The 27,882-nt window shown below is 37.5% G+C and overlaps 1 long non-coding RNA gene across 1 annotated transcript; it reads left to right on the forward strand.

The window, feature by feature from the left end:
• LOC120224820 lies at positions 1-27,882 on the forward strand. The gene is made up of 3 exons (XR_005526668.1): positions 1-56; positions 15,257-15,303; positions 27,780-27,882. It is a non-coding gene; the product is annotated as an uncharacterized LOC120224820 (long non-coding RNA).

Below are 27,882 nucleotides of genomic sequence, written 5' to 3' on the forward strand. Positions count from 1 at the left end.
TGCAACAGAGTCCAGGCTCACTCTGCTTGCTGCATGACAAGCCAATAAGTGGAGAGGTAAGAGATGTTGGGGTACAGAAGGTGACTTTATTTGGAAAGCCAGCAAACCTAGGAAGTGGTGAATTCTTTTCTTAAGGAACCACCACCTCCCAGTATGAAATTCGAACTTCTTTTATGTTAGCAAAAGGGGGAAGTAAGAAGGGATTGGAGTCAAAAGGCATTGACACCCGTAGGCACCTGAGGGTCTACTTGTGAAGGTTGTGTAAGTTCTTTGTCCTTGGTCAGTTGATCTTTGTGTATAGGAATTTGGTCATGTCGATCCTGTAAATCTTCAACAGAGCATAATCATTTCTGTACACATTTCCTTATCTCCTTGGGTGAAGTAGATTTGGGGTAAAAAGTAGTCTTTGCAAATCTTAGCTGTAACCTGCCTATGTGTAGGGCAGAGCAGGGGTTTCTAAGCTATAGATCACAGCAGCCAGGGAACTAGGGGCAGCATACAGTAGCCATACTGTTTCTCCACATTACAATGGCAACTCCCTCGTTTCAGAGATGGCTAATTTGTGCTCTTTCTTTTCCTCCAATCAATCTGGCTACAGTTTAATAACTTTTGTTGATCTTCCCAATCATCTCTTGGTGTGGTATCAGAGATATTCCTTATTGTTTTTGTTTTCTATTTAATCAATTGATGTTTTGATTTTATTATTTTCTTTTTATTCTTACTTTGGATTTCATTTGATCTTTTATTTTTCTAACTTAATAAAATTTTTTTTAATGTTTACTTAGTTTCTTTGAGAGGGGAAAAATACAAGTGGGGGAGGAGGGAGGGGGAGAGAGAGAGAGATACCTGGGTGGCTCAGTCGGTTAAGCACTCAACTTCGTCTCAGGTCATGATCTCACAGTTCATGGGTTCGAGCCCCGCAACAGGCTCTGTGCTGACAGCTAGCTCAGAGCCTGGAGCCTGCTTCAGATTCTGTATCTCCCTCTCTTTCTGACCCTCCCCTGATCACACTGTCTCTCTCTGTCTCTCTCACACAAATAAATACAAAAAAAAAAAAAAAAAAAGGAAAGGAGAGAACGAGAGAGGAGAATCCCAAACGAGCTCCATGCTGTCAGCACAGAGCCTGATGCAGGGCTCAGTCTCACGGACTGTAAGATCATGACCTGAATCAAAATCAAGAGTCCAATGCTTAACTGGCTGAGTCACCCAGGCACCCCATATTTTTCTGGTGAAAGCTGACGTCAATATTTTGAGATCTGTATTATTTTTTAATTTAGGCATTAGTGCTCTAAGTTTCCCCCTAAATTCTTCTATGTCATCTTGCAGATTTGATATATAGTATATATCTTCTTAACATTTTATGTTTCAAAAGTAGCCTTTATTGCATTCAGATCAGTCCTTAGTATTGTATCCACCTGACCTCAGTCCTACCTTGCTAAGTACTTCATGGCTGCCAGCCCTCAAAGGCAATTTTTTTAAACTTAACATCTATTTAAAAAATTTATTTTTAGGAGAGAGAGAGAGAGAGATACACACACACAAATTCCAAAGCAAGTTCTAGGCTCTGAGCTGTCAGCACAGAGCCTGATGTGGGACTTGACCTCACAAACCGTGAGATCATGACCTGAGCCTAAGTTAGATGCTTAACCAACCTACTGAGCCACCCAGGTGCCTCAGTTAACATCCATTAAAAAAATGTTTTTTGGTAATGTTTATTCTTGAGAGAGAGAGCGGGCAGGGGAGGAGCAGAGAGAGAGGGAGACACAGAATCTGAAGCAGACTCTAGGCTCTGAGCTGTCAGCACAGAGCCTAATGAGGAGCTCAAACTCTCAAACTGAGATCATGACCTGAGCCAAAGTTGGACTCTTAACTGGCTGAGCCAGGCATCCCTGGTTAACATCTATTTTCATTACCTGTATTAATCAGCATTCTCTGAAAAAAACAAAACAAATAGGACTTGTAGAGACATATACAGACATACAAATAGAACTAATAGAATGAATATATGTATTCATATAATAAACCAATCCTAATAGAATGAACAGAATGTTTCTGTGTAAAAAACCTGTAAGATCCTATACAACTCCGAGTTGATGCCTGTGTATGATCAGGACATTGTCATAGAAGAGTTTATTGAACATACCTGTGACCAGGTTAGTATAAACATTCAATTTACATAGTCACGTATTCACTGTGTGCATTTTATGTACTGCTTTGTCAAATATTTATTAATATTGAATTTGTGTTTTATTTCACATAATATTAATTTTTCGGGATTGGATAACCAATAATGCCAGTGTAATGGAATCTTTATACAAAATTCCCCAGGACACAATGTCATTTTCTAAAAGATTGCTGGAAATAATATGCATTTGCTTAACATTTACAGAAACTATATTTGTAAATACAAGTCATGAATATGTTCATGTGGGACAGTTGACTGTATTTCATCTTCCATTAAGATAGAAAGATGTCTTTTATTGTCTAGCAAGGTCTCTTGCTTATTAAAGGTCCTGGATGTCCACCTTATTCACTTTTTGGTGGAGCCTCTGCTATACTCCTCTCTCTCTCCCCCTCCTCCATTCCTAGAATCCTGAAGAAGTTAAGAGCTTGTAAGGAAATGTTCTTGTCTCTCTGTTAACAGTGCACCTGCCAATGGACTTGATGCCTAGGACTCCTGCTTCTGCCAAACAGGTTTTCTCACTTTTCAGTCTTGAAGCCGAGGCTCTCCTTAGTAAAATCAACCTAAGTATCTTTGTCATTATTGATTTATTTCAGGGATTTAATTTGAATAACTTTTATTTAACACCTTCCATATGCCAGGCACTCTGCAAGATGCTGTGTGTTAGGAAGTAAACAAAACAAGGGTAATTTTTGTAATGAATATGAGATCTATATCAAAATTATGTAGAAATATATTAACAGAGAATTAGGTATAAGTTGACAGCAGGAAAATCCTGAAAATAATTAAGTACTCACAACTTTTATGTAAGGGAATGAAACCAGCATTGTTGTATTTTATAAATTTTTAAACTTTAACATTATCAAAATATTATCTTTAATATCATTAAACATTAAATAATATTATTTAATATTATTAACTTTAATATCAAAAACTGGAAAGGAGAGCATGCTGCCCTGTGTGCCTACCATGCCCTCTTCTGCGAGGTCTCCATGTTCATAAGCCTCATTTTGTGAGAAACAAGCCAACTCATCAGGCCCTCATGCTTGTTTGACACTTACCTCCTGCTATTATGGGTCAGTTGACTTAGTTGGGAGGATTAACCTTTGAAACAATACGGAGAACCAAAGCCCTGGCCAATGGCCCATGCAGTAGCCTGTTACTAAACTGTGTCCAATAAGGGTGGTCAGTGTTGGGTGGTGACTAGCTCTCTTTGGAGAAAAAATTCATAGAGCAGAAGCCAAGAGACCCACTGAGGCTTCAAGAAGTCATAGGGAAGTAAAAGCCTTATGACAGATACCATGAGGGGAGAGAGGACAAGTGGAGAGACTATGGGTAGACAGAAAGAGAAGAATCAGAGATTAAGATCCGCCCAGTCACAAGGTAGGAGAGAGTCCTCTTCATAGGAAGCAACAGAAGTTTACTACTGAACAGGCTTCTGCAGGGGCTCCTGTTGGTTGTAAGAGCTGCTGTTAACCCTCCAAGGATATTGCAGGTCCTGAGTGAATTACAGTTCCAGCTGCCTGTCTGAGTAGTTGCTGAGATATAAGCACGTTGGTCCTTCTTCCCTTGCGCATCTTCAAACCTACATCAACTAAGATAACTTGACAATGCCATGGTTTTTGAAGCCCAAAATAAGATTGACCACCAAGAGCATCTATGTGTTGCAAATATATCGTATAAAGCAAATATGTCTGACAATATTTAGTAATGCTATTTGTTTAACTGAGGCTATGGATTTATTTCAATAAATAAATTAATCTCTAATCTGAAAGAAAAGGAAAAGTAGTACATACTCTACAACTCAAATTGTTATAATTCAAATAACTGAAAGCAAATTAAGAAAGTTAAACGATATTATCTGAACTCATTCAATTCTGATTTTCAATAAAAAATTCAGTTTGTCTATAATATGTTCCTTACCTAACAAAAAAATACACGTGACATTGAAGTGGCAAATTTGGCAGTAAATAATGTGCCTTAAGGAGGTAATAGTTAAATCAAAGTTAAGGTATTTTTTTTTCTTCCTTTTTTCAACTATTCTAAATCTAGTTTGTTTTTTTAATTTTAGATTTTTCTGCTTCTCTTTAAAAAGAACCCACCTGCAGCAAACACACTTTGGAGCTCAATAAATAATATGTAGCAAAGTCTAAAGAGGCTTATTCACAAAGAAGGGGCCCAAATCCCTCAGCTTTAGAATTATTCTTTATCTTTATGCAGTTTCTGAGACCCTTAGGGTCTTTTTCCTTCTTTTTCCCACAGTCTCCTTATTAGCATTCATTGAAGGTACCTATCCTTCAGGCTAGATTAATTTCAACATAAAAAAAATTCTCTCTCATTTTTTTTTTTTTTTTTTGGCAGGGTGGTGGGGATGGAAAAAGGAGTTAAACTTTGAAGCATGCATTTATCACTAATGCACTTTATTTCCAGAGAGCCCTGACCACATTATTTTTTATTGCCAAAAATAATTTTAAAATTATTGCTCTTTATGATTGTGACAGTTTATTTCTGTATGCACCGCCTTTGAATATTCCTGTATTGAAATGATAGTACTGACACCATCTTTTCCAATAATAAAGGTAGATTCACAAAATAGTGTTGTTTACTCACTAGTTTACATACTCACTACTGAAATGCAACCCTGTAGCAGTTTCACAGAACATAGTAGCAAGCAAGAGTTCTGTACACAAATAAGATTGGAGGGAACCACAAAGAATCATTGTTCAAAACATAAGCCATGCTTTCAGGAAGGTTAAACCACATAGTTCATTCAAATTTTCCTATTCCTTTCTCTCCCCCTATTATATCCAATTGTGTTTATTTTGCAATGGGGTCAAGGGTAGAAGCAAAAGAAGACAATGGGTTGTTTTGCTAGAATAAACCTGGCGTGTTCTAAAGTGAACCTGTGTTACGTTTGCTTATTTAAAATGAACACAGAGAAATACAAAAAGATAAGCAATGAATCAACCAATATCATTCCCTCTCTATCTGAAAAAGATAAAGTTCTTTTGTAGTCTTTCAGTAACAAAATATGAGAGTAGTCCTGGAAAATAGAGGGTTTTTTTTAAATTTTATTTTTTGTTTGTGATTTTTTTCTTACGGATCTGTTATTTATTCTAGCTCTTCCGCTTACTGTGTGACTCTAGGCCATTTACTTAACCTCTGTGACTCAGTTTCCCCCTTTGCAAAATGGGAACAATAATGTTAAATGTAGTTACTCCTAAGGTGGTTCTAAAAATTGAGTTTACATGGATAAGGTTTAGCCCTTTCCCATCCCTGCTGCCTCCTCCTCTTTCTTTTTCATTCTATTTGTATTTCATCTTTGTAGACTAAGCAAAGCTACCACTTCCTGTGCATAGTGCTTAAATATGTGCTTCCCAAGATGACTTTTGAGTGAATATACATGGTTTATACAAAGGATAAGAATATCTTCTATTCTGCTTTCAACTCATTGCCGTATGCTAGTCAATGATCTGGTAGCTTTTTTTGACGGCTAGGACCACATTAGACTGATCATATGTTCTCTCTTGTTTTCCTGAACCCATTATTCCCTGACCATTATTTATACTATGTATCTGTAGCTCTAGACTTGTATTACTTTGCAGGGGGTGCCATAACAAATGCCACAGACTGGGTAGCTTGCATCCAAAATGTAATTTCTCTCATTTGGGAGGCTAGAAATCTGAGGTCCAGCAGCAGGCTTGGTTTCTTCTGAGGTCCCAGTCCTTGGCTTATGGATGGCTGTCTGCTCCCTGTGTGCTCGCAGGGTCTTCCTCTTGTACGTGTGTGTCCTAATTTCCTCTTCTTATAAGGAGGACACTAGTCACCCTGAATGACGTCGGTTTAAGTTACTTACCACTTTAAAGACCCCGTCTCCAAATATAGTCACATTCTGAGGTACTGGAACTAGGGTTTCACCATACGAAATTTGGGAGGATGTAATTTAGCTCATAATATAACCTTACCTTGCTGACCAAGAAGCTCATATCTGAATTTTCTGACCAACTTCCCAGCTTGTGAAATTCCTTACCTTTATAACTCAAGCCCCAGGAGAGTCATTTTCAAATTATACTTTGTACTCCTATTTCTAAATTTATTGATTAAAATTAATAACAATTCTGATATTTGTGGAATCTCCATTAGCTGTATTTCTCTATTTTATGCTCTAATTTTTTTACATTATCTAATTTTTCCTTTATCTATGATAAAATATTTTTTGTGAATATGTTCCAGTAGTGATTTACCTTTAAGATCATCTCTGATGGAAAGTTCTATGTCCCTATTCATCTATTAATTTACCATTTTATTATTTGTTTATTTATTTATTAAAGTTTATTTATTTTCAGAAAGAGAGAGTGTGCCCATGCAAGCAGGGGAAGGGCAGAGAGAGGGAGAGAGTATCCCATGCAGTGAGATCATGACTTGAGCTAAAATCCAGAGTCAGACATCCAACTGACTGAGCCATCCAGGTGACCCTTAATTTATCCTTTTAAAGAATCCTAGTAAAGAAATATGAGAGCCCTTACAGAAACCACATTACCCTTCTATCAATAGATTATAGTTGACCCTTACAAAATGGGTTTGAACAAGATGGGTCCACTTATACATGAATGGTTTTCAATAAATGCAGTATAATACTGTAAATGTATTTTCTTTTCCTTGTGATTTTCTTAATAACATTTTTTCTAGCTTACTTTATGTAAGAGTACAGTATCTAATACATCTTCCTTGCAAAATATGTGTCAATTGACTATATTATCAATAAGGCTTTCTGTCAACAATAGGCCATTAATATTTAAGTTTTGGGGGAGTTGAAAGCTATACATGCATTTTTAAAACTTTATTATTATTATTTTTTTAAATATAATTTATTGTCAAACTGGTTTCTATACAACACCCAGTGCTCATCCCAACAAGTGCCCTCATCAGTGCTCATCATCCACTTTCCCTTCTCCTCCACCCCCAATCAACCCTCAGTTTGTTCTCAGTATTCAAGACTCTCTTATGGTTTGCCTCCCTCCTTCTCTGTAACTTTTTTCCCCCTTCCCCTCCCCTATGGTCTTCTGTTAGGTTTCTTAAGATCCACATATAAGTGAAAACATATGGAATCTGTCTTTCTCTGACTTATTTCACTTAGCATAATACCCTCCTAGTTCCATCCACGTTGCTACCCACGGCCAGATTTCATTCATTCTCATTGTCAAGTAGTATTCCATTGTATATATAAACCACATCTTCTTGATCCATTCATCAGTTGATGGACATTTAGGCTCTTTCCATGATTTGGCTATTGTTGAAAGTGCTGGTGTAAACATTGGGATACATGTACCCCTATGAATCATCGCTCCTGTATCCCTTGGGTAAATTCCTAGCAGTGCTATTGCTGGGTCATAGGGGAGTTGTATTTTTAATTTTTTGAGGAACCTCCACACTGTTTTCCAGAGTCGCTGCATCAGGTTACATTCCTACCAACAGTGTAAGAGGGTGCCTGTTTCTCCACATCCTTGCCAGCATCTATAGTCTCCTGATTTGCTCATTATAGCCACTCTGACTGGTGTGAGGTGGTACCTGATTTGTGTTTCCCTGATGATGAGTGATGTTGACCATTGTTTCATGTGTCTGCTGGCCATCTGGATGTCTTCTTTGGAAAAGTATCTATTCATGACTTCTGCCCACTTTTTCACCGGATTATTTGTTTTTCAGGTGTGGAGTTTGGTAGGTTCCTTATAGATTTTGGATACTAGCCCTTTATCCAATATATATATGCATTTTTTATTGTGTTGGGGGTTGACGCTCCTAACACTCATGTTATTCAAAGGCCAACTGTACTCTCTTTAAATACTTACTGAGTTACAGAAAGGAATTTGGACTCTTTCCCTGAACTTCAGGTCTATGTATATAGTCAAAATATCATACAGCATCAAAACCCTTAAAATTGAATTATTAGGTATGCAGATTATTAAAAAATGAAGCTCCTTATGTTTTTTTAAACTTAATTTATTTATTTATTTATTTATTTATTTATTTATTTAATTACTTAGAGAGGGAAAGAGAAAAGAGCATGGGGAAAAGCAGTAAGAGGGAGATCAGAATCCCAAGCAGGCTCCACACTGTCAGTGCAGAGCCCAACATAGGGCTCAAACTCACAAACTGTGAGATCATGACCTGAGCCGACATCAAGAGTTGGATCCTTAACCAACTGAGCCACCCAGGTGCCCCAGGTATATAGAATTTTTAAGAATGACATTTAGGCTAACTGGTTATGGTTAGAAACAGAGGAATCCATATCTTGTGAAAAGTGGATGAAAAAATTGGAAAATGGGTTTGGAAATATGTAAAGATGTTGCCAAAGTAGAGTCAAGAAATAAGATAAGAAGAGTCTGTCAAAACAAATAAAAGCAAAATACAAAACCTTCTAGAAGTCACTGGTTTTCATTCCCAATGGCTAGCTTAGAATAAATTGTTTGCCACCTAAACTACAAAAAGGAAAAAGTTTACTTATGATGTGTCTTCTCCCACTTATTTTTGGCTTATAGATTAAGCTTCATGTGTCCAATCTTCCCATATTTGCAAAGAATCTGCTTGAGAGTCTTTTCAAGATTCTGTCAAATAGCCAACTAAGGAAGTAGGAGTCTATAATTCCAAGGTGTCTTTTAATACTTTCTTAAACCTCTGGCTATTTGTAAAATTGATTAGAAATTTTATGTATATCTATAATTTCACCTTTTAATTCTTCCCAAACTGTTGAGTGAATATTATCTGGTCCCAACATCATATGAACGTCTCATTCATTCATTCACTCATAGAAGAACGGAGATAATAAAGTATTTAGTAGTTAAAAGAGAAGCTGGTGTATGGAAGAGGATCTTAATGGATAACCAGTGATAGAAGTGAGGTAAAGACAGTTTGACAGGGTGGCTCAAGAAATAGTTATGCAAATTTTGACTTTCAGGACAGGTAGGATATTGTGCCCTATGTGAGTTATTTACCCTCTCAGAACTTTATTTATTTGTAAAGTGGAGATGGTAAAGTCAACTATTTCACAGACTTGGAGGATTAAATAAGACAACCTAGGTGAGAGGAGTTATAAACCATGAAGTATTATACAGATATTAGAAGTTATATTAATGTATAATCACAATTCTTATTCAGTTCTTTTGACTTCTCTGTGTCCAGCACAGCCTTAGAGAGGAGCCTAGTTCACTAAAGATTTAGTAGAATTAGTCTACTAATTTTAGTAGACTAGTCTAATCTCTTCTGCTGGGTACTTATCCCTGGTGATTATGTACTTGTCACTCCAGGTACATGCATGCATGCATGTGCGTGTGTGTTAAGCAAAATATATGTTCTTTTTTTTCTGGGTATGTATGAACTTATGAGTTTGTTGATCCCTCTCCTGCGTTTAGGAGAAGGAGTATTTTTTAAAAATCCCTCCTTTTTAAAATTAAAAAGAGTTTTATTTGAGTATAGTTGACACACAGTGTCACATTAGTTTCAGGTGTACACCAGTGATTCAACTTTGCTGTATGTTTTTTATGCTCACTACAAGTGTAGATACCACCTGTCACCATACAGCACTATTGCAAATAATTGACTATATTTCCTATGATGTGCCTTTTATGTCCATGACTTATTCATTCCATAACTGGAAGTGTTTATCTCCTCCTCCCTTTTACCCATTTTGCCCATTCTGGCAACCATCAGTTTGTTCTCTGTATTTATAAGTCTGATTCTACTAAGAAATCCATCCTTTTAAAGATATTTAAAATTTTAATTCTAAAGCAAACAAAAGTGGGAAAAGTTAATCAGTCTTTCAAATTTGAAATACATATGCCTGTAACTATTTCATTAATTAGAATGTGGGTCTTACACTAACTCATGAAGATCACTGACTCAAATAATCTCTTCTGTTTGTTCAAGGCTAATGATGGTAATGATATTGATTTTTGCCTGCCCTCTCACTGTAGAAACCTAACTGTATGTGACTGTTGTAATTCCTACATATAATTGTATGCTCTAGAGTTATATCTTAGTTTGGGTTCCAGGAAGCAGAGCTTGAGACAAAGACTTGTTTTCAAACACTTCACTGGGGAATATGAGCATAAGGAACAAAGATGAATGATAGGTGGAGCAAAGCAGGAAATGAGAGGGATGCAAAATGAGAATCTATTGTCAAGTAGATATCCCATGGATAACTAGCTATTCAATTATTTCAGCCATATAAAACATGTCCTTCTGTGATAGGACCTATTCAACCTGCTCTTGGTTAATAATTGGCCTTGCCCTTCTGGATAGCACATGCATGGATGCAAAGCACGCTTCTGTTGCATCCCACACAGTTGCATGAGTGGAGAACACCTGGGCAGAAGGCAAGAGGCTTCTGTAACTTGTCTGAGGCAAGGCATTCTCAAGGGGAAAATGCCCTGAAGTGTTTGAAGGTATGTACACTGATTGCTTCACCCATGGATGGAATAAAAGAGGTGGCATGAGGAGAATCGGAAAGGGTGTATAAGACATATCCAATACACTTTGTACGCGTGTATGTGCATGTGTGTGTGCATGTGTGTATACATGCAAATAATTTTGGATAAAGTTGTTTTTGTTTTGTGTGTGTATGTGTGTGTGTGTGTTTTAATATCAAGAGTTAGATGCTCTACTGACTAAGGTTTCCCTTAGATAACTAAAGTTTTACTGTTGAAAGAAATATTATTTCTGATAAGTATTTAGAGTGAACAGATATCTTACATGCATGTATTTAGAAATATGAAGCCCTCTGCAATGTGGATGGCCTTCTATGTATTTTAAAGTGCTTGTCTATGTAATTTAATAGATTTTGCAGAGGAAATACAATATTCATAGGTCCCATTTTATGCTTTCCTTTTCTTCTTGCAAATTACAAGAAATAGTAATGATTGAAAAAGAGTGGCATTTAGGGAATTGCCCTTATTTTTAAGTTATCAGACAATTTAACATATGTGCTGGTAGGTCTATCATGAGAGCAAAAATATGAGATAATATTCAACAGCTGTCATGTAGTGAGAGAAAAACGTCTTTGGAATTAAAGAGGCAATATTACCCCTTAGTGACTCTTCGTCAACGTTCAGTTAATGGCAGAGAGATATATTTCTGTTTTCCTAGATGACACAATGCTTTCAGGTATAATGACATATTCTGGGGGCAATGTCTGAGGTCCATTTCTTGCTTGTTGAGGTTTGGACAAGATGGACTAAAATGCAGTGACCTGCATTTTAATAGGATTTCTTACTATAATTAAAATTATAATGGCTATGTATTGACATAAGGTAACATTTTTCCAGATGAATGGGTTGCTTCGCAAACCTATGATGGTGGGGTAAGTTGTAGTAACCTTTGTCTTTTAGGAACAACAATTTCAAATCGCATCAAAAGTTGTATTGAGAAAGCTTCCCATTGGGTGAATTTTGCTGAGAAAATGCTAGTTTGTTTGATATTACTTATCAGGAGAAGCTATTTCTCAGGAGAGTGGGATCTAGAGAAGAAAGCAAATTTTGTCTTAGTATAAATGTCTTCATTCAGTACCAAGGTCAAATACCTAAATATCTAGTTTAAGGATAGTTGGTTACATTTTGAACAGAGGAAAGTATTTTCCTAGCCAGAGAGTATAGTGTGTTGTGACCTCCTATTTAATACCATAAACTCTGATCCAAACTATTTCCCAAGGACATGGGCACACAGATTACCAATGAGTTTAAACTAATGTTCACCCACCTGTTTATTTTCCATTAGAAACTTCTTTTCTTAAGTTGCAAATAATTTTCAGATATTTTGCCCTCTCATACAACTATATGGCATATTTCCATCTGCCACAGCTACTAAAGGACACAGCATTTAAAGAAGGCCAACTTACTTTCTTTATAATTATTACATGCATTTTAAATGATAAAAGTGATCTTATAGAAACTTTGGGGAAAAAAAAGACTTAACCATCTATCAACCTGCAATACTGATAAAATCCCTGTTACTCTTTTTGACTGTTTCCTTCCAAGTATTTTCCCTGTATATAGTGTACACTGACTAATTGAAAAATATTGTTCACATATTTGTTAACCTTTCTCTTTTCCACCTAAGTGTCTATCTGCTCTGCTAGTGTGAGTAAAACATGTTACTTTCTAAAGAGAATATTAATAACATGTAACAGAAGACTTAACATGTTCATACTTTTTGTTTTAGCACTACCATGCCTAGAAAAATTTTGAAGTAGGCCAAAGATGTTATCATCTTCATGAATAAGAAGACTATTTGCCAGTGTTTTATAATACTGAAAGTTGAGCATGAATGTAGTGGTCCAAAAATACAAGATTCATTAAATGAATTGTGGAATGACTTTTACCTATTAAAATTATGCTGTAGAAGTGAGTATATTGATTAGGGAAAATGTTTATGTTCTATAGTTAAGGGAAGATTCAGTCTAAAGCACAGTATATTTATACTATTCCATGAAAAATATAAATATGCACATATATATGTATATATACAGATACAACTATAGAGACAATGAAAAGTTAATAGTGATTGCTTCTGGTTTATGAGATTATCATTAAAACAATTTGGGTTCAGTTGCAGGTGACAAAAGATATTCTAGAAAGGAAATTAATCAGAAAATGTGCTTACAAAATCACTGGAAGAGCTAGAGAAGCAGGTTCTTGACTGAGCTTCCAGAAATGCGTCCTAGTCTTGCCAAGTTGGCCACTTTCTCTGCTGTGATCTGGGAGCTGCTGCCATGGTCATTGACTCCACGACTAGAGAAACTCAGCTGAGAGCCGCACCAGCAAAATGGTGTAGCCACTAAGCCGGGGAACAGACACTGCTGTCTCTCTCGTCACTGTGGCAGAAGAAGTAATGCCAGCAGGACTGTGCTTGACAGCAAGAAGTGGAAGTGTAGACACAACCTTTTTCTGTCTTCCCAGTCTGTGTGGGTGTATCTGCTTGGTGGAAGCTGGGGCATACAGGGACACTGAGCTCCATAAGTCTCTTAGTCTTCAGCTCGCCATCCTCCAAAATGCTACAGGGGATTGGAATCAAATTGTGAACTGATATGCCACAGTAGACCTAAACACCGATGTCAACTGCATCTTTTTTGATTTGATGTTTCCTAAGGTTTTCAGCATTGAACATATATTTTTGATTGGAAAAAATAATAAAATTTTATATTAGGAAGTTTCACTGTTAGTACACAGTTTTAATACTCATCACATGTTTTTGTTTAGGTAGGCTTCACCCCTAGTGTCATGCCCAATCCAGGGACATGAGATCAAGACCTGAACTGAGATCGAGACTCAAATGCTTAACCAACTGAGCCACCCAAAGCACTCCAATAAATATCACTTAAAAATTGTTTTTGTCAATATTTATTTATTTTTGAGGGGCAGACACAGAGTGTGAGCAGGAGATGGGCAGAGAGAGAGGGAGACAAAGAATCCAAAGCAGGCTCCAAGCCCTGAACTGTTAGCACAGAACCCAACATGGGGCTCACACTCATGACCTGAGCCGAAGTCAGACGCTTAAAAACTGAGTCACCCCAGGCGCTCCCTCCTCCCCCCCAACTATCACTTTTAAAAGCTACTTGCTTGGTTCTCAACTGAAAAAAGAAATTCCCATGCTTTTCATCTACAGGGTGAGGTCCAGTTCTAAATAGTTTCTATGTTGACATAAAGTTACTGAAAATATTCAAACCTGTATGAAATGCAAAGCAAAAAACAGACACACAAAAGGCAAAAATTTGTGACATGTAGAGTGAGGGTAAAAAGCACACAGATTTAGGGGGGAAAATAAAATGACTATTTTTCATTTTGATGCAACAGTGACACAATTTTACCTAGTTGGCCAACTTACAGTATTACAAATAAAAATGCTACCTCATAATTTTCCTATGAGGGCTAAAAAATGTATCTAGAAAGTAAATCTTCTCGAGTCAATCATGTAAGATTCTGCCTGTCAAACAAGGCAGATTTAGGCTGACAATGCTTATGACATCTCTTCCAAAAGAGAGCAGCTTGAACGTAAAAATAGTTTTGTGCTCTAGGGAGGAATGTTGTTTCTTTCCTTGTGATATGCATCTGCAAACTCCTCTCTACCCAGAATACCCGTTCAGTTTGATTTTACTGCCTCCTATTCTGTATTTTTGAAATGTCTGCTGGGTGCCAACCAATGTGCAATGTGGCACAGAGATTCAACAGTACGATTAGGGTCTCCTGTTCTTGGAAAACTTTTTTTTTAGAGCAATGAGTTGAGATACCCACATTTAAATAATGAGAAAAACTTCAAATTACTAAAATTTATAGTTGATCTTTAGATAGAAAATAATTTCATGGTGGATTGCTCCTTCATTTTCATTTCATCTTCCAAGCCTGGCAAATAAAAAAAAAGAAATACAGCTCCATGGGTCTTACTCTGAGAATCAGATTCAGTAAAATGAGTATGTGACTAAGGAGTCTGTATTTTTAAAAAGGTTTTGAGGAGCTTTTGCTAATCATCTAGATATTGACCACTGACTGGACAAGAGGAGGCAAAGGGGGTAGGATGTAATCTGCTTTGACACACCCACATCACAAAATAATCTCTTAATATCAGTCATTTATCTCTTTATCAGAGATAAAGAAAGAAATAACATCAATTGCCCATCCGTTTTCTCTCTTATTTTTCCTCCCATATGTAAACATTCAGCCCCCAAGGAGGCTAAGACCAACTCTGAATGCTATGCAAAGGGCCTTCTTTCACTGTGATCTGATGGCACTGGATGTCTACTGAGGCATGTGCCTAGAGGGAAGGAATGGACTTTTCAATCATGTTTCTTCCTCATCATGTTCAGAGCTCAGGACTCATGGTGCCTCCTTTACTTACTTCTGTTTACCAAAGCATATCCGTGTGTGGCCGGTCCATCTTCCCCAGGGCTGCTGCATCATAAGTAGGGGCTCAGTTTTTAATGAGGCATTTATTCTATGCAGCACTCAAAGAAGCACATGTTTTAATTGAGGGATGGGAGGGTACAATCAATCCTTCTCCTGTTGATCTTCACCATTTCTCATTCTCTAACAGGATTACTTCCATGGCTTCTACTCTGAACAACTTCTATCCCATTAGAGGTAAGGGGGCCAATGGGGCAAAACCTCCAGGAGTGTTACAAGAAGAAATAAGACTCTGGTCCTTTCATTATCTTAAAATTCTCCACTGACTCCTCATTGCCCTCAGAATAAAGCACAAACTACTTTTTAACATGGCTTTACAAAGGTCAACAATATCATGTCTACACCGAGAGACAATGGTACACTTTAAACATTCCATCTGCTACCCTACATCTCTATTTCCTTGCAGTCATTGGGAAAGAGGACATGTAACTAGTGCTAGCCAACAAGCCATGGGTATATGTGATGTCTGTCTCTTCTAGGCTGAAATATATAAAAGACATTAATATGTCTCTTTCCCTGTTGTGGTGAAGAAAGACAGGTATTCCTAGTACTGCAGCTACATGATGACAAGTGTCCATCCTAGAGCCATCCCTAAGTGACAATGTGCACTGTACCACACCACTCCCAGCTTGCCTCCATTCGATATATATCTTGCATGAGACATAACTATCATTGTATCAAATCACTGATATTTTGGTATTTACTTGTTACTTGAGTGCAACGTGGATAACTCTGACTGATACATAGACCTTGCCTACCCTTCTCATTTCATTTTTTTGCTATCTTCCTTATACATGCAGCTGCAGCCAGACTGAACTTCACGTTCCTTGACCGTGCCTACCTCTGATCCTTTTTTGGACATGGTGTTCCTTTCCTAGGTTGATTTTCCAGTTCATTCACATTTGTCTACCTTTTCATCCTCTTTTTCTCAATCAGGACATAACCTCCTACAGGAAACATTTTTTAATCTTTTAAGTTTGCATTAGATGCCCTTTCTGTAAGCAACTTGAATTTCCCTTCTGGTTATCACACCATGAAATAATTCCTTGCTTACTCTTTTTTTTTTTTTTTTTTCCAGAGAGAGAGGGCTCAAGTGAGCAAGGTGAGCAAGGGTCAGAGAGAGAGAGAGAGAGAATCCTATCAGGGGTAGAGAGAGTGAAAGAGAGAGGGAGAAAGAGAGAGAGAGAAGTGGGGCTCACCAGAAGCAGGGCTCGTGTTTTACCTGAAGCGGGGCTCACACCCATATGAAATGGGGCTCAAGCTCGCCTGCTGTGAGACTTGAACACAGGAACCATAAGATCATGACCTGAGCCAAAGTCAGATGCTTACTGACTAGGCCACACAGCTGCCCATTGCTTAGTTATTCTTATGTTCCATACCTAACCATATATTTCTTGACCATTATTATATTCTTAACAGTAAGAATAGTACCAGCCACATGGTAAGTTCTCAATAAATATTTGTTGAATGAATGAGTGAAGGAACCAACATACCTAGACTGAGCTTGGAGAGCTAGGGCAAAAAGCAGAGAGGGAGGCAGCAAGGCAGCAACTGTAAGGCTGCTGAACATTTGCCTTCAGGGCATGCTGATGATAGTTATCCATCTTTACCCTACTGCCTGCTCCATTGCTGGGACGATTGCACCCGTCCTGACGCTGCTCTCTCCTGGTTGACTTGCCACAGTTTATCAGAGATCTGCTAGTGTCTATTGCCAAAGATTTAAAAAATCCACCTGGCTCCTGAATACCAAGTGGCAAATGTTTACTATAAGCCAGATGAAGATAGGCTGTTCCCTTAGCAGCATCTAGCTTCTATGTAAGAGTAAAATTAATCTAAAATTTGATTGCTGTAATGTCAAAGAGGATGAGTGCATATGCATCTCCTTCTTTTTGAAGTAGCCTTTGCACTCCAAGTAATTTCTTGAAATGGAAACAGTCTATTCCTGATTAGAAAAAGCTGAACGAAGACCCCACATAGTATGTTTTTCTTTTGTTTCTGTTTTCTTATGGGTTTGGCAACCCAGGAACACCACTTCCTTTTGCTGAGTGATGCCACTAAAAATAGTGGCCACTTGTGAATATATACTATTGTTAACATGCACCCTGTATGTTTTAATGAAAGTTATTCACCCAGAAATCTTATTCCAGCTAGCAAACTGATTCAAACGCTGAAAGTAGATGACTTGATACAAATACAATACAAATCTCCAACTTTCCTCTTCATGTTAAGCCTACTAGCTAATTTTCCTTTCTCATATTTACAATTCTGCTGGGCTCAAGTAAAAGGCAGTCAGATAATTAGAAAAGAAATTAAAGAGAAATGCGATGGATGAATGTTTTTTAGAAGCTCAGAAAAGGCTGCACGTATCCATTGCCATTTTCTGAGTCTATTAGGGAGTTATAGTGCAGAATATTGAATCCAAGCATTGTGATTTTTCTAGATGTCAGCATTAGTAGCCAGAGGGCTTGCTCTTCGTCAAGACAATCTTCACCCTTCATAAGCTTGGGCCTGAATAAATAGAAAGTATTGATTAAGAGAAGTGAGGAAGGGGAATATTTTTGATGTTTCTTTGGTTTCAGATAGTACTCTTGGGCAATTGTTATTTGCATTGCTCTCTGCTGAGAGCCCCAAGGGTGTCTCTTCAGAAATGGTCTGTGGTCTGCCTTTAGTAATAAGCCCTTTGGGTACATAAAACAGAAAGAGAAAGCTTCTTCCCTGCCTTTGAGGAGTATATGAATGGTCAGAGAGACTATATACAGAAAATTCAAGCACAATTAGAAAGCAGCAAGAGAATATGGGCAAGATAAACTGGTATAAATTAGGATCTATGGACGAAGGAATCATACATTGTGGGGAGAGAACATGGGATCTGGACTGCTTGGGCTCTAATCTTATCAGTGTGATTTATATTTAATGTGTGACTTTAGGGAAGTCACTTAACCTCTGGGCAAAATAAGGATACAGTTTTCACCTCATTTGGTTCTCAAGATGAAATGAGACATTAACAGAGGACTCTTATTTGCCGTATTTCTTTTGCATGATAAATGTAACAGGAGTAATAGCATAACCAGAAACTTCCAGTCACAAAATTGCCTAGTAATCTATATGAGTTATATACACATAATTCCTGAAGTCAACAACTCAAGGAAGATGCAGGTGGGGAAGATTCTGTGGACATCAGTGCCCATAAGCATAGATTAAAGGGCTTCATCCTGAAAAGTGAAGAGATTTGGGAATACTGTATTTATTCACCAAAGGAAAGGCTAAAGGGAAAGTGTGTTTGGTGGTGTAAAAAATGAACTGGGAATGAGCAGTACTTCAATCACACTACTCTCAGGGCCTCTACTTTCCTCCTACCACTACCACATGAGAAATTACATTGCCCAATTATAGGGACTTAAAAAGACCAAGTGCCATTAACATTGGCTCAGACCAATCCAAATCATTCCACATTTGGCTAATATGTCTTTAGATTCATAAAACATGTATTGTTTTGTGTGCTGGTTCTCATTTACAGGTGAATGTAGAAAAAAAGTTAGTGACTACTTTGGCAGCTGCAGTGAACAGAAAAAATTACTTCCTTCTCTTTTTGGCTCCTTTGGGTTCTCAGGAGGTACAGTAGAAAAATCAACACCAGATGGCTCTAAAGGAGATTATATTGATTTTTTATTTATGTCCTATTTCTAAAAAGAAGTTAAGGTAGCTCAAAGTCTCAAATCATTTGCCGAGTAGAAACTTATTATTATTCTGGATGTAAGTCTCCCTAGAGGAAAATGTCATTTTCATTGATTTACAAAGCAAATCTTGTGGTTCAGTGGTTTAGAGATGTTCAGTTCTTGCATGATGAGGTCCTATGAGTTTAATTGCTGTGGTAGGGACCCACCTTAGTCCTATTGCAACACATCTAGAAAATAGAAATTATTAGAAGAAAAGCATCCAAAATATGTTCTAGTTTATCCTCTAAGTTCTTAGAAAAATCTTAGAGATGTGCCCACCAATAGTAAACTCCCATCATTGAAAGGGAACAACACATTGACAAGGATGAAGACAATGAACAATGAGAAGTTTGCTAGGCTTTCCACTCTGACAGAGCCAATCTATTTGTCTGATGTTTTCTTTCTGATGCATGCACAAAAATTATGTATGATAAAAATCTATGTCTCACAAGTAGGGGCAGCTATATTATTTGCGGGGCCCACTGCAAAATGGAAATATAGGTTTCTTATTCAAAAAGCAAGAAAAATGCTTTTTATTCTTTTCAAAGGTTTCTTTCTCTACCTGTCATAGCTCTTTGGAAACTTGCTCCCCCTGGCATGGAGTTACTTGCAGGGCAAGTGTAGGCCCTCAGAGGAGCCCAGGGCCCTGCCCTGTGACTTTGCAAGCAGGACATTTACATCTGACCCCAAGCCATGCCCAGGCCCAGGTGCGGGTGGGAGGCCACAATGCTTGCTTGTGGGTGAGGAGAGCATCCTTGAGATCTCTTCCTGGAGAGATGGGTAGGTAGGGCCCTATGTGACCCCAAGCTCCAAGCCTCTAGGGCCTACTCCGTTGACCCAGAAGACTTAGCTTACCAAAGTCAAAATCAAAGATAAAATTATTAAAAATTTCAAGACAGTGACCACAAAGCAATAAAACTGCAAACAAAAGGCCCATCTGAGTGTGGGACCCTGGGAGACTCTATCAGTCACACGGCCCTGTTCACGAGTCTTTCTGGGGTAGGTTTTGTTATCTTTATTTGATAGATAAAGGAGTTAAACTCTGAATGTGCACACCTGCTAAATGACAGGTTGGTTTGACTTCTATGCCTGTGCCTGGGAGACCATGCATGTACACCTTGTTGTTACTCTCTTCTGGGATCTACCTTAGGGCACCCACAGCAGTTTGCTCCAACTTTGCAATGTGATTTCTTACTTGAGGGGGATGTCATAAATAGTTCAAATTTCTTTATCATAAACTGAAATAATTGCATTTCCACTATCATAAATGATACTGCCTATAAATCTCCATGTTGTAAATATCTCAAAGAGAAATGTGGCTTTTGTCTCTTTTTCTTGAACTTTTTTAAAGACCCTATTCCTATTAATATAGTGTGTTTCTGGGAAGAATTCTGTAAACTCTGTAAACAAGCCTAACAATTTCCTTGGTCATTTTCCAGAGGATAGTTCTTTACTGTATTGACTCTTTACCTCCCTGCACATTAGAATCACTTTGGAGGCTTAAGGTAATACTTGGCCCTACCCTTCACTATTTAAAACAGAACCTCTTGCGGGGAGGATTGGGCATCCATGCTTGCAGATCTTCCCAGGTGATTCTAGCTTGCAAGTAGGGCCAAGAATCAGTGCTCTACTTATAACCGTAAGCAGCCTGATGTGGACTACATTTTTTTTTTTACTATAGGAGTCTTTTCATTATAAGAATAAATTTCGAGTCACCTAGCATCATTTCTACCTCATATGCCATACAATTATATCTACATATGAATGTGACCAAGCTAACGCCAAATTGTTTCTCCCATATGTACTTACTAATCATAATGGACCTCTACTTAGATTTTAAGAAGCAGCACATATGGGTACAAGACACACGACTTATTCCACCTACAGATCATGCTGGATGTTTAGTGGAATTACTGTAGGAACTCCCTGGGTCAACCTCTCCAAGTTTTATCTGTGTATGAATTAGTTCATTATAAAATAACGTAATTGAACTGAGCTTCCCTTTCTTATTGAGACTTACAGACACATCCTTTCCTTTTATGAAGACAAATATGAGCAACACTAAATCGAAGGAATGTCTTTGAATTTCCCACAACTATAATTAAGGATAGTGCTCAATGTTAATTCAGATGTGGCCCACCTGGGACAAGTTGATAGCTGTCAACTCTCCCTCAGCACAAATAGAGGGGCTGCTAATTGCAAGTTTAAATGATCATTCTTCAAACAAACATTCATTTTTCAGTTAATCTGTGCAAGGCATGCTTCTCACTCTAGAGGACACTGCAGTAAATAAAACATACAAATTTTTGCCTTTATGAATTTTACATTCCATAGTAGGAAGCAGACCATAAACAAAATAAATGAGTTAAAAAAAGAGATGATGATATGAGATTTGGAGAAAAATAATGCAAAGAAAGGGAATAAAAACAGTGACGTGGGCAGCATGGCGGGGGGTTATTTTTCAATGGGTCAAGCAGGAAAGGCTTACTGAGCAGGTGACATTTTAATAAATATTTGAAGGAACTGAAGCAGCCAGCCAAGAATGTATCTGGAGAACACAAATGCAGAACCTGGTGTTTTCCAGGAGAAGCAGCAATATGGTATTGTTGGAGTAGAGGGAACAAGGGCCAGAGAAATTCTAGCAGATGGTGAAGCTGGAGGTATGGTGAATGATTGTTGTTAAAGGTGTTGACACACATGGTAGTGCCTAAGTTAAGGAGAATCTTATAGAAGATTCACTATGAGATGAATACTTGGACTGGATAACTTTTATGGGTTCTTAGGAGATCTTACAACTCTTAATTTCTGCAAAGATGCACTTTATTCCTACAGGGCAGTTTTCTTCAAATTCCAAACCAGTGGGGGAGGGAGTGTGAAATGTCAAATTCAGTTTCCCTTTTGTTGAAATGTAAATTTATTGAAGGCAAAGAGTTGAACGATTTTGTTTACTGCTTTGTCCCCAGGCACTAGAAGTGTGCAATATTAATATTTGGGGCAAAATAAGTATTTGTTTAAAGAATAACAATTTAACTTTACAGTCAACAAGTATCCCCTCTATTCTTGTTAAGAATAAGTTAACTGAAAATCATCAACTTGTTTAGGGTTAAAAAGAATGATTTGTGGTTGTAATATTCATAGACCTTTCTTTTATAATCATGAAAATCTTTTAAAGAATGTAGACAATTGTCCCTTAAATTTCTTATTTTAAGGAGCAGATATTTCTTCTTTCAGCATCTGCATGCTCCAATCTCTCACTTCTTTGTTCAAATCTCATTTTATTCAAATGTCACTTTCTGTGACCACCTTCTCTAAACATGCCTCTCCTCCATCTTTGCCCCTTTCAATTTCCGTTGTTCTGTTTCATTTTTGTCATTGTGTAGGTTATGAGTTGAATTGTATCCCCACCAAAAGGGGGGTGTGTGTTGAGGCACCAGCTTCCAGCACCTCAGACTGTGACGTTTGTATATAGGGTCTTTATACATGTAGCTAAGTTAAAATGAGGTTTATTAGGGTGGCTCTTAGTCCAATATGACTGATCCTTTATAAAGAGGGGAAGTTTGGGCATAGACATAGACATGTGTGGGAGGAAGAGTACGTGAAGAGACGTGAGGAGAATACCATATGAAGACAGAGGATGGAAGTGATGTATCTGCAAGCCAAGGAATGCCAAGGATCACTGGACAACCACCAGAAGCTAGGGAAGGGCAAAGAAGTGTCCCTACAGGTTTCAGAGAGATATGGCCCTACAGATAACTTGATTTTAGATTTCTAGCCTCCAGAACTGTGAGACAATAAATTTCTGCTGTTTTAACTCATCTTACTTGTAGCACTTTGTTGTAGCAGCTCTAGGAAATGAATCTACCACTTGACATGCTCCATTTATTTGTTTTGCTTCTGTCTGCCCCTGGCAGATTCCAAGTTCCATGAGGAAAGAGGCATGGTGTATTTTGTTTATTATGTACCCCAAACACTTAGAACAGTCCCTGGCACTCAGTAAATACTTGCCAAATGTAGGGATAAAACATTTCATTTTTTCCTATTCTTTTCATTGCTACTATTTAGTCTTTCTTATCTAAAGATAAATCCAAGTCCAGGATTGGAGAGGTCGGAAAAAATGTCAATAACTGTAGAGGAGTATAGAGGAAAATTTTGCTTCATATTCTGTTATGGCTCCCTAAAAAAGTGCTCTGGTAGGAACTAATTCTCTGGTAGGGAGAGTCTTAAACATCTCTGAGAATGTCTAGGAAGGCGCTGTGGCCAAGATGGAGACACCGCCTGCCCAGGAGACTCTCTTGGGTACTTAGGATTAGGATATCCTGTGTGTTGTCAGCCTCTTGCCTGTTGTGCAACTCAAAGAAAGTGACAGCACGTTCTGGCAGGATTGCTCCATTTCCTTCCCCTTTGCTGTTACTGACCTCTGCTAATGTAAAGCAGCGTCTCTGCTCGCCTTCAAGGGCTGCGCTCTGATTGTCCACCAGGAAAACATTCAGTAACAAATCTCATCGTTCTGGAAAGTAAAAATAACCCCAGGCCTCAAAGCCCACAGTAACTTCCGCCATTTATCTCCTAAAATGGCTTCTGAGGTTTGGAAACTCGTCAGTGAGAATGGCACATGGGGTCACAGGTCTACAACCTTCAGTGTTACCAAGAGAGTAAAGAGAAAAGGAAACTCAATGCAACTTCCGCCTTCCCTTGACCACTAGACGTGCCTCCTGCAGCAACTTGCCGCACACTCTAGTTATTGAGGTGACGCTATGGCTTTTTTTTTTTTAAACATAAAATAAAATATCCATGCTTCCATTAATCCTCCCTCTTATCTAATTCCATCACCTCTGGCCAACTCATGGGAGGAAAAAAAAAATTCTATCCCTTTATTTAGATGAACATTCTAATATGCCTCACCAAGAAAACATTAAGATTAATGATCTCAGTGAAGTCCTTCTGATAAGGCAGCAGCATGATATTCTAAAATAGCAAGAATAAAAACAAAGAATATGTTCATGCATAAACATCCCTCTTAATACATGAGTTTTGGAAAGTTCCATATTTCATGAATCATTAGCCTATTTTATCTCGGTGTTATACAGTCATTTCCAAGACTGTGGCGATGTTGCCACCTACTGTTTGCCTGGAAATATACTAGTATAATTCACTTTATATAACCATACTCTTCCCTCTAACTGCACTTCTCTCTCTGCAAAGACCATATTTATCTCAAATCCTTCTTCTTTTAAAATGATTTATTTAATCACTTATTCTTAAGTACTCTACAAAATTATCACAAGAAATTCTTCCACCGATATACTAGGAAATCCGGAGGAAGTGGCCTAATTTTCCTCAAATCTCCCCCAATATGTTGAAATAATTTTTAGGTTTGAAGAGATATATAGTATGTGTAATGGAAACCCCATTTTATTTATCTATTATTATTTTTTTAAATTTTAAATGTTTATTTATATTTGAGACAGAGTGTGAGCAGGTCAGGGGCAGAGAGGGAGACACAGAATCCGAAGCAGGCTCCAGGCAAAGAACTGTCAGCAAAGAGCTTGATGTGGGCTGGAACCCATGAAATGTGAGATCATGATCTGAGCCAAAGTCAGATGCTTAACTGAGCCATCCAGGTTCTCCTGAAACACCATTTTAAAATACATTAGTCTCCAATCTAATTCAAAAGAGCTAAGATTAGTGGATTGGTGTTAGTTTTAAGATTCAAATTCCAGATATTTACAAGGCAAATATCTGCTATTTTCCCCCAGGTAAATATATTTAGATGTCAGTAATCGTCAATTCTTTTTATTAGGATAAAATAACCAATTATTCTACTAACCAATGTTTACTTTGTAGTTCCATGAGGTGCATGTAGCACTATTTTAAGTACAATGTTGATTCAAACTAGAAATTAAGTGAAAATTTTAAAATCTTCTCAACCCTATTTCAGGTTAATTTAAATGCACTGAGAGAATCTATGGCTTACAGACAAATAACTATTCTAGACCTAGTAACAATCATAATTAAAATCTGTGAGCTGTTTTACAGTATATAAGTTTTTTTGTATAATTTAGTAAATTTGGTCCTAGTAACAATACTGTGAAATAATTAGTACAGTAATTGTTTCCGTATTACAGATAAAGAAAGTAAGACTGGAAGAAATCACAATACTTGTTGAATACTGCATGGCCCAAATAACTACAATTCCAATTCTCTTAATACCTAAGCTTGTTCACTTATTATTTCTTTTGAGTAGGTTTAATTAATTTGCATGGTAGTTACTCAACTCTTTTTCAACTTTTGCTTATTGAATGATTACTTTTCAAGTATTTTCAAAAATCATGCCATTCACCTCCAAATCTTCGGACAAATCTCTATTAACTGAAATCTACTGAAATGTATTCTTATCCTGTGAAGCTGACCTGGGCAAGCAAGTCCCCAAATGCTGCTTTCCTTCAGTATGTGCTGAATATTTGCTTTAGTAAATAGCAAATCCTTTAAAATGGTATAAAGTACTACATTTCATTACTTGTACTATTTCTATTGCTGCTAGCAAATTACCACAAACTTAGAGGCTTACAATAACAAAAATATACGCTATCACTACTCTGTAGGTCAGACGTATTGGCATGAGGTGAGCGAATTTTGGTCTGAAGGTATCTTAAGGCTGAAAGCAAGGTATTGGCCAGGCTGAGCTTTTGTGTGGAGACTCTAGGGAATGATCCACTTCCAAAGTTTTTCAGAACGTGGACAGAATTCAGTCCCTTTCGTTGACTGAAGTCCCCATATCCTTGCTAGCTGTTGACCAAGGACCAATTTTAGCTCCCAGAGGTCACAGACCTTCATTGCCCTAAAGAGCCTTCTCCATCTTCAAAGTCAGTAATGGAAACATTTTCCCTTGTTGAGCCTTTCTGATGCTTTGGCTCTTTCTAACCTCCCTGTCTCTGACTTCTAGACACACATATATTGAAGGGACCCATGATTAGGTCAGGCACTCCTGGATGATTTCTTTGTCTTGTAAGGTCAGCTATTTTGGGACCTTAATTTCATCCCCAAATCCCTTCACAGCAACACCTCGATTAATGTTTGACTGAATAACTGAGAGAAGGTATGCACATACAAAAGGGCTGGGCATTTTGGGGGTCTTTTTAGAATTTTACTCACCATGCTTGTCATCTGTGTACCTACAAGCATTTTCTAATTTGGCTTCTAGTCTCCAGTCCCTGACTTAATGCTCCCATAAATTCACATTACAAAGTAGGACCCTCAATGAATCTTTCTAAAGCATGGTTCTGATTAAATTTAATATCTTGCTTAAATTGATAATAAAACAACCAACACTTTGAAGGTCTCTCCTGGTAAGTAAGGTCACTAAAAATCAAGATCTGTGTCACCTGTTTCCCTCTACTTTCCTTCACGCATCATTAAATGGAGAATTCACCCTGTGTGTCCTGCATACAGCAAGCTCAGTACTTTGACTTCTTCCCTCTTTTCCTTGCCCTCATCTTTACAAATCTTAAATGTTGTTTCAAGGCTACATTCCAGTGTTAACTCCTCCAAAGAGCTTTGCATTAACCTCTTCTCCTTTGAATGCCTTTGCTTTATTTTATTTTTTTTAAAGTTTATATCTCTAGTGTAGTTAGCTCTCCATCTTGGGTTAGGGAAAGTAAAAATTGTAAGGAATAATTGCTCCTACTGAATGGCAAACTCTTCCAGGCCAGATCTGGACTTATATCATGTTTGTCTGTCTACAACACCTGGTAGTACCTTGGAGAGATTTTATGTTGCCTAATGCTTGTTGAGTCTTTAAATCAAATTGGGAACCAGAGGGGGTCAAGAATTCATAGATCTGGGATGCCTGAGTGGCTCAATTGGTTAAGTGTCAGACACTTGACTTCTTGCACAGGTCATGATCTCACAGTTCATGAGTTTGGGCTTAACATCAAGCTCTGCGTTGACAGCATGGAGCCTGCTTGGAATTCTGTCTCCCTCTCTCTCTGTCCCTCCCCTGCTTCCTCTCTCTCAAAATAAATAAAAATAAACTTAAGAAACGAACTCATAGATCTTCATTGTGAATGTTTAATGAAAATTTCCACATCTTTGGCAGTTCAGGCTGATAGTCTGTTCTTTTGTGGCAACTAGTTTTCAAGGTCATTGACTCCAGAGTTGTGGTATTTAAGTTAGACTATATTCTTCAAATGCCTACCTAAACATGTTTTTCTGTTGAAATTTAAGAAAACTTTCAAGAGCTAGAGAGAGACTTAGTCTTTTACCTTATTTTCTCATTCACAGACAGAGTTAACTGTCTGTGAATATTAGTAATATTTCTCTACAAAGCATTCTTTGACTAGTGGACTCTGTTGCATGAGTTGCGTGTGACTCAGCCATTATTTTGGACTTTAAATGAGTTGCCATTTATTTAAGCAGGCTTCAGAAACATGATTAGTCATTCTGTGATTCAGCTTGCACATTTCCAGTTATTATTAATTAAAAATAAGAACAGAACAGATATTTACTTAGTAATTTCCTGAATTTTCAAATGGCTTTGGCATTAATTATCAAATTTTATTTCATAAAACATGTATGCATGTTGTCAGCTGTGAAAAATACCTTACCTTAGAGATCCCTTTTAGAACATACTGGAATTAAGTGATTTTGGAAAAAAATGAATTAACTTATGAATGAAAAAAGTGAATGAACTTATGGAAAAATGACAGATTATAAAATAAATGGAAGCAGAGAAAAAAATTGAATTTAAAATTGCACATTTGAAAAATAATCATAACCTTACAACTTAACTAAGGAACACAAAAAGACCTAAACAAATAGATAATCATGTCATTATAACAACACTGTGAATTGTAAAGATGTCCGTTTTCCCTAAATATTCTACAATTGATGTGAATTCAAAATTTCAAACAGATTTTTTTCTTGTTTGTTTTGGCTTAGAAATTTATCTGTAATGGAAAATGCACAAAACTACTAAGAAAATTTTGAAAAAGGAACGATGAAGGAAGATTTGCCCTGCTGCATATCTAAAGTATACTTTAAA

The sequence above is a fragment of the Hyaena hyaena genome, unplaced genomic scaffold (assembly GCF_003009895.1).
Source record: "Hyaena hyaena isolate Hyena2069 unplaced genomic scaffold, ASM300989v1 scaffold_1258, whole genome shotgun sequence".
NCBI classification, from domain to species: Eukaryota; Metazoa; Chordata; class Mammalia; order Carnivora; family Hyaenidae; genus Hyaena; species Hyaena hyaena.